This window comes from Protopterus annectens, chromosome 1.part2 (genome assembly GCF_019279795.1).
Source record: "Protopterus annectens isolate FY-2018-M chromosome 1.part2, PAN1.0, whole genome shotgun sequence".
Lineage (NCBI taxonomy): Eukaryota > Metazoa > Chordata > Ceratodontiformes > Protopteridae > Protopterus > Protopterus annectens.
In genome coordinates this window covers 721,704,580-721,722,285 of record NC_056727.1, presented here as the reverse complement: position 1 = coordinate 721,722,285, position 17,706 = coordinate 721,704,580, and the positions used below count along the sequence as shown (strand labels likewise).

General features: G+C 41.2%; 1 protein-coding gene across 1 annotated transcript in view; it reads right to left on the bottom strand.

The window, feature by feature from the left end:
- Nucleotides 1-17,706, bottom strand: part of LOC122792408 (kinesin-like protein KIF28P) — a 1,102,337-nt gene that overhangs the window by 984,100 nt on the left and 100,531 nt on the right. The gene's annotated exons all lie outside the window — the stretch shown is intronic.

Below are 17,706 nucleotides of genomic sequence, written 5' to 3'. Positions count from 1 at the left end.
CTGTTTTCCATAGGAAATCGTTGGCAATACATTGTCTGCTTGTATGCTGGTAATGATTCCCTTTCTGTGTGATTTTCTGTTTTCTCCATAAATATATGACTAATATGTATATAAGTAAGGGGGGGTGCAGTAAGGGTATGTCCCCTTGCAAATGTTTTTTTTGTGAAAGTCATCAAGTCGAAGGTTTTGTATCTGCCTTGATTTATCTGTATAATACTTTGTGAAATTGAGACTTGATGAGACACAGAGGAAACCTTTTTCCTCACTTCTCCTGACATTTTACTTAATGTCAGGAGTTCATATGGCCTCCTTCATGCATATTGTTGAACCTTAACATTTAGAAACTCCACTGCCAATACATGGGTCATGTAAATATAATTTCAGCATATGCCTCTGCTGATATGCATGTAATAATATTAGAGAGCATTCTGGGCTCCTTTCAGAACTTCCATAGTCTAGGATTGCAATGACTGCTTCTCTACTGCTGTACTGCACTGAACTGCACATACTCTGTCTTTCTTGGCGGTAAAAGCCATTTTGAAAATGGTGAAAAGGCAATATAATTGTTTCAATTTGTTTGTATTCTTTACAGCACATTTACTGGTTTGATACACTGTAGGTTTTCATTGCCCTTTTTTTTCCTCTCAGACTAAGTTTGTTCAGGAATTAACTATTTAGGTTTTGTGTGTGTGTGTGTGTGTGTGTGTGTGTGTGTGTGTGTGTGTGTGTGTGTGTGTGTGTGTGTGTGTGTGTATGTGTGTGTGTCTATCCCCCCCCTCTCTCTCTACATATATATATATATATATATATACATACATATGGATTCACTTTATCGGCTCGAAATTCTGAAATCTCGAATTTCAGAATCTCATGCCCATAAAGTGGAAAATCCAAATACCCAACACCACAAAACCGCGAAAGCCTAAATCTCAAAACCACAAAACCGCGAAATTCAAACTCCCAACACTTTTAAACACCAATACAACACATACGCACACAACTAAACAAGAACACACATCTACCCTTATTATATGCAGGGAGGCAAGCCCCCCTGCACCCTCCATGTGGGGGGCTGTGCCCCCACACCCCCACTACTTAAATATTCTAACTCCAAGGTCGCACTACATACACACACACATATATGAACACCACCACACAAACTACATTCCTCTTGCACACACACATCACAGTAACAACACACACTAGCACACACTACAGCCCCTACCCAACACCCTTAAACATAAACACTTACCTGAATCCATGAAGACAGCACAACACCAGAACCGCTAATTCAAAATCTCCCACATTTGAGATTTTGAATTTCAAGCTTCTGGGGTTGCGATCTTCCGATCGTTCCACTTTATGAGCTCGAGATATATATATATATATATATATATATATATATATATATATATATATATCAGTTTACTATGAAAACCTGGAGACGGCATGTGGTCTACTTGCAGTTTCCCAAGTTGGCAGAATGTCGGCCAAAACTGATGGGGGCCAGGCAGAAGTCACCTCATCCTATACAATACAGATTACAGTTACATGGCTTTCAGTCTATCCACATACATCATGGCATGATTTGTAGGCCATGTATTTTCTTGATGAGAAACCCCTGTGGTCTCTTCACCTGCTACATGTGTCTGGTGAGATTCATGTAAAACAGAGCATTATACTCTACTAGTGCTCTGTTGAGGTTTGAGTATAGTGCTGTCATACAGTCCTAAGATCTGAATATGATGGTGTGACTTATGATGTGAACAACATAGGCTTTCAATACCAGTGTGTACACTTAGTGGTCGAAGTTCAGATTGTGATCTACATGTGTTCCCAGTGCTTACAGCACTGGGTTTCAGCATAGCAGGACTGTTATCAATGCTGTAATGGGCGTGGAATTTCACTCTTCAGAAGGACAGCATAAAGACACATTTCTGCATTTATTTGTAGATTGCGTGGCTTTGTCACCAATCATTTGTCTATGTTAGCTCCTCCTGTAGTATGTTATCATCATTGGTGGATTCAATGATTGCACCCAATATGCAAGAATCAGCAAACTTAGTAAGCCAAAGGCCATATACTTTAACCTGAACTGTTGAGAAATAGAGTCCAAACAGTACAGAGCAAAGAACAGATCCCTGGGGTATGCCTATGGTGACAGCTCTACTGGTACAGGTTGATTCACCAACTTTCACAGTATGTGTTCTGTTGGAGAGCCAATTGGTTACACATCTAGTTCTGTAAGGGTTAATCCCCAGCTGGGAGAGTTTTTCAATGATACCTGTGTTGGGGGATTATGTCAAAACCGTAGGCCAGATCACAATAGGCAGTATGCACTGTCTTAACCTCATGCAGGCCTATCACACAGAATCAATGGGCTGTGACAATAGCACAGATCATCTATGGCATGACTCACATCCACATTCCTGATATAGTTGAATACACACTTCAACACACCCTCCACATGGGCTATGTTGCCATAGAAGGGTATACATCAACATGCATCCATCTGAGTTGGGGGGGGCACCTTTTGCATGCATGTATAGCATACCACTCAACCTGGAAACATCAAAAATCTAGACAAAGGCCCATAAAAATAGGTACAAATGTGTACACTGAGTAACATAAAATTTCCATACATAATTATGTAACCCCACCCACTCCATTGTAAGTGTGGGATACCAACTTTCAAACAAACTGAAGAACGGAGAACTGAATTACAGCCCAGAGGTATACGTGCCTGACACACACACAGACACACACACACACACACACACACACACACACACACACACATGGGAGGTTTGGTATGCATCCTTGCCTGCATGTTTCACTAAAGTCTGGATTGTTGAGAGGTATGCACCCCTGCCTGCATGTTTCACTAAAATGCCATGAAGCATGCCTTGGTCTACTCCCCCACACTACAGTCTTGTCTGGGGCAATTTCTGAAGATTCAGCCCATCAGTCACCCCCCCCCCCCACCTCTTGTAGTTGTATAGACATTTTACAATTATTTTAAAAGCCTCTGTTAGGAAGCCCATTGCATATCACAGCTTATCTCTGCCCTGACCTCCACTTTTCTGTTTGTGCAGCATGGCACAGAGATAATAAAACTCCATTCCACCACTCCTTACCTCCTGAGCAATTTGGTCTTTTGACATGTTTTTAAAGCCTACTAATTTGTCCCCATTTGATACTCACACCCAGCTGACTTCTGACTCTCTCACCATATAGGTAGAATGCCTATATATTCAGCCATCACCATTGTTGTCTCTGCCTCACCCCCATGACTTGCCACAAGGAAGAGATTACCTAAAATAGTAACCAACTACCATCCATGTGGCCCAACTCCACTCAACAAGGAACTGTAAAAACAGCTTTACTTGCCAATGGAGAATCTTCTGAAATAGGCAGTCTCTAAACAATCTTACCTGCAGCAGCCAGTAGCTCACTTCTCCCCTAGGCTAGTAGCTAACACATATTTACTATATTGCTAGGTTAAAAAAAAAACTTTACTGAGGCTTACCCTTGTGTTTAAGTACAGTGACAGTAGTAGCTATAAATTATGGACTGGGGCACTCGGTTCTTATTTATGCATACAGTTACACTAAACTGCAAAAGCTTCCTATTAGTGCCGACTGCCGAGGCCCCAAACACAGTAAAGTAATCAACATACACACAGTAAACAGATAACTAGTATCAGCAATAAAATCTTACTTGCAAACCAATATGAACTTGCTTGTGCAAAACAATATAAACTTGCTTGTGCGGGCGGACAGAATACGAACTTGCATACTGCTTGTGCGGGTGGACAGGAAGAGTACATAATATCAGCAATAAAATGGCAAGCTTGAAGCTCCATAAGTAAAGTAAACGGATAACTCCAGCTCCAATACTATCAGCACACACAGTAAAGTAAATGGATAACTTCAGCACACACACTAAAGTAAACAGATAACTGCAGCACCAATATTATCAGCACACACAGTAAACAGATAACTCCAGCAGAGCATATGCTATCAACAATAAAGTTTTTGCTTGTGCGGGCAGACAGAATACGAACATGCAAATGGCTTGTGTGGGTGCTGGTGGACAGGAAGAGCATATACTATCACTATCAACACAGCAGTAAAGTTTTACTTGGGAAAGGCAATCTTGTGGACAGGAAGAGTACATACTATCAGCAATAAAACAAGAAGCTTGAAGCTCCATATATAAAATAAATGGTTATAACTCCAGCTCCAATACTGTCAGCATACACAGTAAAGTAAACGGATAACTTCAGCACACACAGTAAAAACTCTAGCTCCAATATTATCAGCATTTCAGCATATACAGTAAACAGATAACTTCAGCACACAGTAAAGTAAAGTAAACAGAGAATATACTGCACTATCACTATCAGCAATAAAGTTTTTGCTTGTGTGGGCAGACAGAATATGAACTTGCAAATGGCTTGTGCGGGTGCTGGTGGACAGGAAGAGCATATACTATCACTATCAGCACAGCTGTAAATTTTTACTTGCAAAACAGACATTTCTTGTGTGGGTGACAGATAACACATTAATAAACACAGCACACAGCAGCAATAATTACATTTACCAAACTTACTTGCAAAACGTTTGGCAATCTCTTGTTCAGATGGAAGGAAGAGCACAGATAACGCATAACATGTTAATAGACACACCCCCTCCAGCCATCAGGCAAATTCCGAGAGGCTGGCACTGCTCATGAAGCTGACATCATCATGCGTGCTTGCATGTGATGATGTCAGCAACATTCACAAAAAAAATATATATATATATTGAAAAACAACCTGGGAAATTTGGAAATTAAAGGGGCCACTCGGGAATTTGTGGCACCCCATTATTTTGACCTCTAAACTGGTAAATACCAAGGAATTGAGTATGGTTGAGAGGTCTGATGTATCGACACATCCTGACTTTCCTCAACTGTGAGGTAGACCAACATGTCATCATGGACCTTTTCTAAATGGACACTAGTAATATCCCGGCTATGTACAACAGATCTTTGTGAGTTGTTAATGTTACATCACGTCTGTTACATCTGTTAGATGTCCTCATAGAGGTCATTGAGGACATGCATGATGACAACACTATCATCCTATGGAACTTAACCAGGCCAAGGCATCTGCCACAAATTCACACTAAAGTATTCAATGAACACTGTCAGATGTTGCCATAAACAGCAGTGTCACCAAATAGTGTATCACATACGTGACATCTCACTATGTTGAAATGTGTGAAATTACACATATCATAGGCTCAGTGATCAGGTCTGTACCCTGCCTGCTAGGTGCTTTCCTGTCTATTATTTAAGTGATGGACATCACAGATGACATACAGGTCCTGTGTCCAAACAACTGCCTAAAGGACTACAGATTATGTGAAATCATTGACGACAACTGTGATATTAGTAAAATACAGATAGTATCAAAACATACCAAAGATCGCTGCCAAAGTCATGACAAGACAACATGGGGGGATTTGTTACATCAGGAAAGTAAATACACAACCCAAGTATAATGTGCACATTACACCCTATAATCAAAACAATGTAATCTGTGTCCTGGGGTAGATGGTAAGTGGAACATCCACCAGCATGTGGTCACAGTGCTGCCCACTCCTTTGTATGTAACACAAGTACTGAGTATGTGAAGTACATCCACATCAGAGGCCATAATACCTCCACAGTTCCCAGCCTTCATCACACCAATAAATTAGTACAATGCACCCTTCTCCATGTAACTCCCTACACATCTTCCAGTGATGGGTAACTAAAGTGTACCACCTTTGTCACAATGAGCTGACACACATCATATTGGCCATACCTAGGTATTCTTTTTGTGGCATAAACATGACTGTCTGTTGGTGCAGAACACCCATCAAGTTGTTATACCAGAATGGTGTGTGCTACCTGTTCTGGTGATGCACACTCTTTATGCATAGGTGTTTGACAACATGAATGGCATGGATATCATTCATGACAGTGTGGATTGTGCTCTCTCTCTGTGTGTATATATATATATATATATATATATATATATATATATATATATATATATGCCATGCACACCAGTCAACTAGCCTGTATTGCTCATAATGTCTCATACAGGTATAGCGGTGTCCCTCCTAACATCTCCAGCAAATGTTACAGTGCCAGGACAGTGAGTGTGATTACCCTCATAGAGTGTGCATATCATAATAGTTTTACAAGTGAGTTTGTGCAGAATCATCTTTTATCACTCTAAATCACATACATTATGTCAGAGGCATGGGATTACTGGTGGTATTATTAGGATATCATCTGAGATTGTGCTTGCTTCTTTTAATGTTGTCCATGAGGCCTTACCTGTGTCCCACTTGCTGGAGACCTCTGCTGAGATTCCACTCATATTCAGGCAAATTGGTTTGCATAACTTCATGATACATACCCTACCCCAACTGTATGCCAGATCCCTGATATATGTCCTGTGCAGTATTCATGTAAGGATGCTTATCTCAAACAGATATCCTCCCCATTGTTATGTCACCTTGTATGACAGTCACATGATGCACATTGTCACTGTGGAGTCCCCACTGTACCATATTGATATGTGATTAGTGTTGCTGTTACCACCGTCATCCGTTGACATGCCCTCATCTGTTGTACATTAGGTAGTTTCACCGGTTCTCTTTCCCTGTGCTCATTCCTACAATTCATCTGTGTGTCCCTATTCAATACACACACGTTCCCTGAGTGTTTATTTTACATGGCAGTCCATGTTCTGTTATAGATCATTTACCCAGCTTCAGTACAGAATGCCAGGAATGAGATATCATAATACTCTGCACTGTAGATCCACTGTCCTGTACTGCGTTTGGACCATATACTTAGCATATCATACCTCTCAACTGTCCAGATTTTCACACAACATCCAGATGTGTTCCTTATCAAATTTCTAGCTTTCTGCCATAACACTGGGATGATCCCAGGACTGATTTGACTCAATATTGCATACATCTGAGTTTGGTACTTCAAATCCTTCAGGACATATATCTTAACACAACCCCCCAGTTATTCTAGCACATTTCTATAGGGAAAATATGTCCTTATTTCTGGGTCCCAGGTAGGTACTAGGCTATTTGCCCAAGGGCATTTATAAGTCTAGCCAGAGTGTGTCGGCTTTCACCTCCCCATTGATTAATTAACTGATCCTCTGTCAAGCAGAGCCAATGAAGTGATCCCAGGGGTGTATTGAATCCCCAAATTATGTGGATACTCTACAAAAGGGCCTTACCTAAACAGATGCTTAGCGCCAGAGCCATGGGCTCAAGCTCAATGCCAAGAAATGTATAGTTATCCCCTTTGGGATAAAACATGTACCCGTGAATTATCACATAGGTGGTAGTACACTAAATACTGAAAGTGTGATAAGAGACTTAGGGACACAGGTGGACAGTGGTCTCACCTTCAATAACCACATCGCCACAACAGTCAGGAAATCCTTCTATGTGGCACACCTCATCACTAAGGGCTTTTCATCCAGAAAAAAGGATTTCATTGTCCCACTGTACTCATCCCTCATTAGACCCATTATAGAATACAATGCCCCATTTGGTATGTACCTCTCAAGACATCTGCAACAACTGAAAAGGCCACAGAAATACCTTACTAAAAGAATCACAGGCCTAAAGCAGATGCCCTATGCTGACCGCCTTAAAAAAACTCCAGCTATACTCTGTCGCATATCGTCTACTCCGAGGCGATCTCTGCTTAACATACAAGGCCATGTCAAACCCAGAGCTGTTGGACATGCTACACTTAAAGAAATCCCAATCCCTCAGAGCCACATGCTCCAGGGATCTAAATCTTGTCATCACAATAAACAAAACATGCTGAAGGGATAGGTTCCTGACCCAGAGACTCCCCAGACTCTGGAATAGACTGCCCATACATGTCAAGCAGAGCACCTCTTTGGCCCTCTTCAAAAGGAACCTTGATGATTGGATGGGAGAAAGGAAATTCACCCCGGGGATCACGTCAGTCGCCCTGCTAGATAGGGGTCCAGGGAAGTAAATAGTGTGGGAAGAAATAGCCAGGGAATTGTTATGGCTAGGCTTGTATAGGCCCTAGGGCCAATAGCCTAGTACCAACCTATGAACCTATGAACCTGTTACCCATCCACTCTTCAAGGTTTCTCTTGAAGAGTGTTAGTGAGGGGCTTTGCCTGATGTAATTTGGAATTTTGTTCCAAAGCATGGGGAGTCTCTGTGACAGGAATCTATCCCTCCAGCATGTTCTATTTATTGTTGTGGCGAGATTTATCTCACTAGAGCCGTGGCTTGCAGTGACTTGGATTTCTTTAGGTGGGGTATGTCCATCAATTCTGAGTTGGACATGGCTTTGTAAGTCAGGCAGAGATCACCTCTGAGTAAGCGACATGCCACTGAGTACAACTGGAGTTTTTCCAGTCAGGCTGCATAGGACATATGTTTGAGGCCAGTAATCCTCTTGGTGAGGTACTTTTGTGGTCTTTCCAGCTGTTGGAAGTGTCTTGTGAGATACATCCCAAATGGGGCATTGTACTCTATGATGGGTCTAATGAGTGATGAGTAGAGGGGCACTATAAACTCTTTATTTCTAGATGCGAACCCTTTAGTAATTAGATGGGCCACATAGAAGGATTTCCTAACTACTTTGGCAATATGCTTGTCAAAGGAGAGATTACTATCTACTTGGGTCCCCAGATCTCTTACTACCTCTTCTGTATTAAGGGAGCTGCCACCTATGTGGTAATTTGTGGGTGTTTTGTTTTTCCCCAAATGGGATGACTATGCATTTTTTGGCATTTAGCTTGAGGCCATGACTTTGACACCAGGTGTCTGTCTCAGTAAGGCCCTTTTGGAGGATGTCCATGTCAGCCGGAGAGTCAATTATGGCTCCCAGTTTGCAGTCATCGGCGAACGTGGTTAGCCATAGTCCTCCTGTGTTTGCCTGTACTTCGGAGGAGTTTATGCTGAACAGTAGGGGTCCCAGGAATGAGCCTTGCAGGACAACACTTGTGACAGGTTTAGAGTCAGACCTGGAGCCTGCTATTCTTACTGTGTGAGTTCTGTCTGAAAGCCAGATGGCAACCCATCTCGTGACATAGGCGTTTATGTACAGGCTGGTGAGTTTTTCTGTAATACCCGAGTAGGGAATGGTGTCGAAAGCCTTGGCAAGGTCAAGGTAGGCTGGGTGAACCACCTTTCCCTCATCTATGGCTTTGGTGACTGTCTCGAAGAAATCAACCAGGTTTAGTAGGCATGATCTGCCCTTAACAAAGCTGAACTGGGTCAGGTCAAGTGTTTGGAGGTTCCCAATGTCTTTGTTAATGAGTTCCATGATGATGCACTCCATAGCCTTGCAGACCAGGCTAGTCAGGATTATGGGGCGATAGTTACCAAGGTCAGTTGTGGCCCCTCCTTTGTGGAGAGGAATAACCATTGCTGTGTGCCATTCTATGGGCACATAGCCTGTGGAGAGGCTGAGGTTGAACAGCGTGTTTAGGTGGGGTGTTACTTCGTTCTGTAGTTCATGCAAGATGCAGCCTGGGACACCATCTGGTCCCATTGATGCTGTGTTTTTGGCTTTTGAAAGGGCTGTTTTCACCTGTGCGTCTGTGAATTGTTGGACACTACACTTTTCCGGTATTGTTGTGGGCCCTTTTGGAGGTGAGAGAGGGGTGAAGTTTGCACTGAATCTATCTGCCAGGATGTTGGCAATATCAGTAGGTTCAGTATATTTTGTGCTATTTTGCACTAGTTCAGTGCATATCTGCAAGTTGCCATTTAGATTCTTAACATAGCTAAAGAAGGCTTTGTGGTTATCTTTTGAATCCTTGGCTATTTTTCTTTCGAAGTTAGCCTTGGATGATTTCATGAGGGACCATAGTTTTTTACTGATACTGATCAGGAATGACTTTTATTCTTGGGATTTGCTTTTTTTCTGAACTAGTTTGCTCCTTCTATTGTATAGCCTGTTTATTGCAGGGGTCCACCAAACTGGTTTCCTTCTCTTAGAGGAGTGAGTCTTGGTTGTGCTAGGGATAGCATGATCCATGCATCCTTGTAGGTGCTCACAGAGTGCATTTGTAAAGGTTTTCTGCATCTTAGGCAGCGTTATCCTTTAGCGTGGGCACTGTGAAACTTACCACCTCTGTCTTAAGTAAGGTGAAGTTTGTTTTAGAAAAGTTTTTTATTGTGGTTTCCTTAGTTGGGGGTGGTATTGGGGTGTGAACATCCAGAGTGATTAGTTTATGGTCTGATCTAACCAGTGACAGGTTGACCTCCAGTTTGGAACACCTGTCGCCCATGTTGGTGATGACCAGGTCCAATATGTTTTCACCTCTGGTGGGGGAGTTTACTAGCTGATCCAGTGCATTTGAGTTGATGAATTCCAGGAAGCACTGGGCCTGAGAATTTGTACTCAAGTAGTTTTCCCAGTGAATGGTAGGGTAATTGAAATCACCCAATATGAGGGTGTTCGGTAGGACCTTCATGTTTTCCAGTGTCTCCAGAAAGATGGAGTGGTGGTCCTGAGTCATGAAGGGTGATCTGTAGCAGGCCACAATTTGCACTGCAGATTTGCCCAATATTAGTTGCACATGGATGATCTCAGAGGTATCATACTGCAACACTAACCTGGAGGTGTAGGTATCCTTGATGAATATAGATAAACCCCCTCCGTTTGTGTTTCGGTCCATGTTATGTGGCCGAAACATGTGGTATGAGTTGTAGCCTGGTAGTGCTGGGGTGCTCTCTGGAGCCTTGAACCATTTTTCAGTTACTGCACAGATGTCGACATCCTCCATACTGAGTAGTGCTTCAAGTGCATGCATTTTGAGATTTAAACTCCTGGCATTGAGTAGCATAACCCTCAGTTTTTTGTTAATTGTGCTGTTTACAGAGGTGGGTTTGACTTTTCAGCCTTGCCTAAAAAAGGCACTATGGGGGCAGCAAGAGCCTTGGCCAGTATTCAAAAGCCTATGGGTGACAGGTGCAAGCTGTCTCTTGCGAAGCAACGCGGCTTGTCGAGCATGTCATCCCAGGCTGACAGACACTGGATCCCCTTTGAATGACACCAGAAGCTTAGCCAATTGTTGAAATTGATCATTTTTTCTTTATACTGAGGTATCATTCTTGGTGAGGGCAGGATGCTACTCAGGATCAGGGTCATACCAGCCTGGGCTACATGATCAGAGAGCTCTTCCATGTCTCTTTTCATGTAGTCCAGGGAGGTACATCTCAGGTCATTCACACCAACATGAACAATGACAGAGTCATATTTGTACTTGTTCTGGAGTGACCTGAGTGCTTGTGTTATGTGGCAGATTCTGGCTCCTGACAGGCAGCTAACAGTAACCTTCTGCTTGTCCAGCCTAGTGAGTGGGATGTCAGTGTGCCTGACTATAGAGTCACCTATTACTAGTGTGTTAGGTATGTTATTTCGCCTTAAGGGCTGTGATTATGCGGCACAATGATTTTGTGTTGTATGTGTTGTCTGGTTTGTGACGGGAGGTGCAGGTTGTTTGGGTGTCTGCTTTGGAGGTCTCTGATGCTTTTGCAGGTTTTCATTTTGAGCCTCAGAGTATGATTTTGTGTATTTATGTGTATTTTTTGCCAGTGCTGCTTTAGTAGGTCTGTGTGCGGCTGGAGGTGTGGTGCAAGTGTTAACCTTCTCCTCTTGACTGTCTGTTCTAGTCTTGGGTGGAGACAGCTTAGCTTCCAGTTTGGCTGTATAATTGCATCTCTCGCATATGTTAGTGTTTTGTGGTAGGAGGAGAGGGTTGTCTGTGTACATTAGGCAGTTGTAACTTTGCCTCAGGATACCCAGATTCACCAGCTGGACTGGAGAGTGCACCTGAAGTTGCCCTTTGGTCATGCCTGAATAGTAGAGTGAGCTGCTTAGTCGCTTGGTTGGTGAGGGGTGAATAAAGAGCCTTGCCCTGCTGGGCAATCAGTGTCAGGGCATATTAGTGCTTGCTATTAGGTCTGAGCAAGTGCTGGGCTGTAAGATGCTTTTTGAGTGCTTAGGCTGAGAGTTAGACTAGTTTCAAGGGAAAAGCTGAAGAAGAGACTTAGTGGAGCCAGGAATAATTTAACCATAGCTAACAGGCACTGCCCGGTGCGCAAAACCATGCAAATGCGGTTTTTATAGTAGGGAAATGAAAGAGATAGAAATTAGCCCAAAATGGCCAATAAACTACTAACTTCTGGGCTGGAACCACTCTTCCAGGGAAAGATAGGTTGCTCAAAGCTCCCCTCTCTCACAGGTGAACAGAGAAAAGTCCTTTTATCCAAGTTAGGTATGGGCAACTCAGAAACTAGCATCACAGCCCGGAATTCAGCACTAGCCTGAAAACTGGACTATACTAGCTTAGAAAGGCGGGAAACAGGGAATTTTTTTTTTTTGATGTTTTTTTGAAAAGATAAGGCAAAAACAATAAAAAAAAAAATACACATAAAATAGCTTTAAACAACTACAAACGATCAGAAAAGGCTATCACACTTTAGTGTGTAGCCAACAACAGTTAAATTATTTAAACAAAAAACAACTTTTTACAAGGGCAGGCAGTCAAATAAATACAATATGTGAAAAAAACAAGTTTTAAATCACAATAAACGCTGGAAAATCTGCATTTAGGCGGACAACAGTTACAGCAAGAAAGTACAGAAAACTGATAGTTAATCACTCCAAAGTCTGTCTTCTAAGCTAGAAGACTTGCATCGGTTTAAGGCTTTCTAGTGCTACCCAGTAGGTTAGTTACAGGAAAGATGGGAAACAAGCGCAGATGTGGTCCAGAAAGTTGAAAGAGACAGACAAACTGTCCAAATGGTCAATAAACTACAATTTCTGGGCCAAGAACCTCTCCTCTCATGGTAGACAGGCTACCTAGTGCTTACCACTCCCACTGATAAGCTAAAAGGCTTTCCTCCAACACAGAAAGCCTTGCGGGGCTCAGAAGCTTACCAACAGTCCTGGATACAGTAACTCTGTTTCTGGACTAGGCTAGTTACAGGAAAGGTGGGAAGCAAGCACAAGTGCAGCTTTTAAACCAGAACATTGAAAGAGATGGAAAAAACTTCCCAAAAGGCTAATAGCTACAATTTCTGGGCCAGGAACCACTCCTCTTGTGGTAGATAGGCTACCTAATGCTTACCACTCCCACTGATAAGCTAGAAGGCTTCCCTCCAACACAGAAAGGCTTGGGGGGCTCAGAAGCTTACAAAGAGTCCTGGATACAGCAAATCTGTACCTGGACTACACTAGTTACAGGAAAGGCGGGGAACAAGTACAAACGTAGGCTTTTAAGCCAGCAAGTTGAAGGAGATGGAAAACTACCCAAACGGCCAAATAAACTATAATTTCTGGGCCAAAACTCACTCTTCCCATGGAGGATAGGCTACCTAGTGCTTACAACTCCCACTGATAAGCTAGAAGGCTTTCCTCCAACACAGAAAGTCTTGGGGGGCTCAGAAGCTTACTAACAATCCTAGATATAGCAACTCTGTAACTGGACTAGGCTAGTTATAGGAAAAGCAGGAAACAGGCACAAGTGCGGCTTTCAAACCAGAAAGTTGAAAGAGATGGAAAAAACAACTGCTCAAACAGCCAATAGCTACAATTTCTGGGTCACTGTCCCCCCATTATGTTGGCTTTTGTCCAGATGTCTTGCACTAAGAGATTGAGAGCTATCTGTGAAGCCCTGATGATCATTGTGGCATTCTGCACAAAACCACGGACCGTCAGTGTTCTGATTTAAACAGGAGTGCTATCTGTGTTCACTTACCAGCCACGAAACCTCGCTTAAACATGGTGTTTGGCATGAATATGCATTGCGCTCTGCTGCTCACCATGCACGACCCCACACACGGAGTTTATTGAATCACGGAATTTAAATATTCATAACTCCAACAACAAAATGCCTGCTGTGATCATAGCATTTTGATATCAGCACTCAAACTTTCGGAATCACTGCTTGCCCCCTAAAAAGTAATGAAACATACCCTGTTTTTCAAAGAAGCTGAGAAAAAAATTAGTTTATTCACTCAAATGTAAAAGATTTCAACATCTACTACTCAACACAATCAATAACTCGCATTCACAGAGTTGTAAAATGTAACTCTTCTTTCATCCCTCTAATATTATAACATTTTAGAGAAAGTATGAGAGGATTTTTTTCTTTTTTTTCTCCTCTCTGTAATGTTCCAAATATACCACGTAAGTCTTAAAATGGAAGTATTCCACCAATTTCTCAAAAATGAAATATCAGACACTTTGCTCATGTAAGTGCTCAGAAATGTGGTTCATTATTCATATTAGTTACTATCACACATATATATTATATTGTATATACTGTGCATGCCATACTGGTAAAGTATTTTGATAATTTTTTTCTGCTTTGATATTTTACTACCAATATATGTTTTTCACTATTTTTTTTGTGTATTTTGATATCATGTTATCTCATGATTTTTGAGTTTTTACTCCAAGTCTGAGTCTGAAAATGTCTATGTATTCATGTTGAAAAAAATATACATGTATAAGCATATGTTCTGCCTCCCATGCCTTCATTTTAAGTGGAGCTATACATCCTAATCCTGTCCCTTAATCCCTCTGATGACTCAGTGACTGCTGGAACAGACCACATTGTATAATGTTACACCCTACTAATGCCCACAGTATCTGCGACACACTGCTTTCACTGCACACACGTATTTCCCACATTACTCTAATAATTCATCTATCAAAGAAACCTGGCTAAGATACAACACCTCTCTTGCTGAAATACTATTCCTAGGATTAATTTTATTTAGACAAGATAGGCAACACAAAACTGAAAGTAATATGTCTGTTATTAATGTTGTTGTTGTTGTTTGTCTTTCAGCTTTTTCCCGGTAAGGGGTCGCCACAGCGGAACTCTGGTCCGCTAATGATTGGCAGTAGATTTTTATGAAACGCTGAGGTGCCAGCTCGACGCCCAACCTTCAACGAAGGCATGCCCATTTATGCATGCATGTCTTTCGAACGCTACCCAACCGTGGGGAGGACATGCAGACTCCACACAGAAGGCACTCCCAAGCCAAGCCGAGAATCGAATGGGAGAACCTCTTGCTGTGAGGTAACAATGCTACTGCCATACCACCGCGGCATATAAGATGATATATAGTGTTCTCTCCTGCTAAACTAACTCCTCCAACTCAAAATACGGAATCTGACTTCCTTTATCTACATATAACTCTACTCTACATATAACTGCATAAGCAAATCATAACTCATTCACAGCAATGGAGCTCGGGAAGTATGTATTTTAATTTCCAATGGCTTGCATCCAAAACCTTTTAACAAAATCAAGTTGTGTCCTTACTATTCAAACAAATGTCCATATTTCTAGAGCTGCAGTTAAAATGGGAATCATTCTGCACAAACTAATGTTTACAGTAGGCACATTTATTAGATCCTAAGTCTTAAACCAGAGTTTATAAGTCAAAATAAATATAACAAATATTAATTTTGTAACCCTTTCCGGACAACGTAAAATATCTCACTAACTATTTGGGCTACACACATATTGTCAAAACAGTATTTTCTTGATCCAGCTATGAGTTTTCTATGAAGCTCAGCAGTTCAGTCTGTCATGTGGCTGCTGAATAGAGAACTATAAAATTATGGCAATATAAATGTCATATATGAACAACATTTAATATGTCTTTAGCAGCACTAGACAAAGGTCAAGTGTCAACACAGTTGCCCTGCCCTTGTGTAATAACTTTAAGATGAAATCTTTTGATGGCTTGTCTGTAGCATAATGTTAGAATTATCTATATATAAATATGAACAGGTAATATTGGATACACCACTAGGATGATCCCATAGAAATGCCTGGACGCATCACTAGGGTTGAAGGAGTTAACCTAGACTGTGTTTAAGTTTCACTGAACCTTTTTAAAGATCGGCTGCAGTGGTGGCTTAGCTACATAAGTGTTTCTGTGACAAATTATACAATGTTCTAGGAGTTTTATTTAAAACTTCCTGAATACCTGTTTCACGGCTATTTTCAAAAGCTTGCAGTCTAGGATGTAAAGGGGGGGGTGGGGTTTCAACAATGTGCTCTTCTTTTTCCTGTCCCAAAATATGTCTTCATAGAAACATTTTACATTCAACTTTCTGATATAAGATTTAACATAGATGATGGTGTCAACTGCATTGGCCCTTTCTTATGGAATGAAATTTTGATGAGTGGATGGGAGATCGTAAGTTTACCCCAGGGGTCACATCTGTGTCACTGCTAGACAGGGGCACAGTAAACTAATTCTATTATATAAGGGGACCTTCACTGTGTCACTACTAGACAGAGGCACAGTATTCTAGATTTATTCTGTACATTTTGTACCATTTCATGGGGTGGCAAACACTATGGCTAGGCTTACAAATGCCCCAGGGCAGATAGCCTAGTACTATACTATGAAACTATGAAACTATGAAGCAATAACATTTCTTGTGTATTTAAAGTTGTTATCTAAGCTGCAAACTTTAAAGTTTTGGAGCATAATTATTTATTTCCTTTTCATTATCTCTGAGGTTGTCGCTGTTGCCCTCCTGTTTGTCTGGTTGTTCCTGTGCTACTTGTGCCAACATTCTGTGGCTGGAATTCAGTGTGCTATGATGTGTTTTTGGCGTTCCTTTGTTTCTAAGCTGCTGCTGTTCTCTTTGAAAATGTCCTTTTTCCTTGTTATCACTCTGAATATCCATCAACCTCTGGAGAACTCCTCATCTCTGAGTGTTCTGTAGGTAGAACTAAAAAATCTGGCCTGTGGATTGGTTGTTGCAATTCATCAGTTGAAGGGTCGATATTACTGACATCAGAATCAGCATCGTTAATTTTACTACTTTTTTTTTTTTTCTTTTAGTAATCATTAAGATCTCTATATATATTTTTTCCTTTTCCTTGGAATTTCATCTTATTTTCTCAACTTATTGTTGATATGGACCATGCAGTTCTTGATTTCAATTGCAAACGTTGAAAAAATTAATTTATCACTTAACATTATTCATCTCTTTGTTAATTCTTCCGTAGTGCATTCATTGTTTTAAATCAATAACTTTAAAAACTCAAGTACAGCTATTTCATTACGTTGTTCTACTCAGTGAGGAAAACAGAAGGCAAACAGAATTAAAAAAGGGCTGATTCACAATTCTAACCTCACTGTCTGTAAAAGCTACTATCTCTTTATAACTTTTTATATTTGATTAATTTGTTCTAAAGATACTCAAAATGGCTTTCCTTATGAAGAATAATACATAAAGTGTCATAAGAGGTGTTAACAAGTTCTACACCTTCCACATCTGACATTGTTAGGAGAGGCTCATGAGAAATTTCTTTGTAAAGAGAAAATCCACCATTACTGGTACTTATCCATCTCTGTTTGGAAACCACATAAACATCCACAGTAACAAGGACAGCAGGTTTCTTAGTGCAGATCTAAGATACTGCCCCTGCCTCAGGGTTTGCTGACAAATTCACAAACTATGTACACAGTCAAATCAAGCCCTGCATCTTCCATTTCTTTCTGTTCCACAAATAAAATGTATACCACCATAAATACAAATCACATTTTGAGATAAATGCTCTAGATTTAAATATATGGTTTCAAAGCC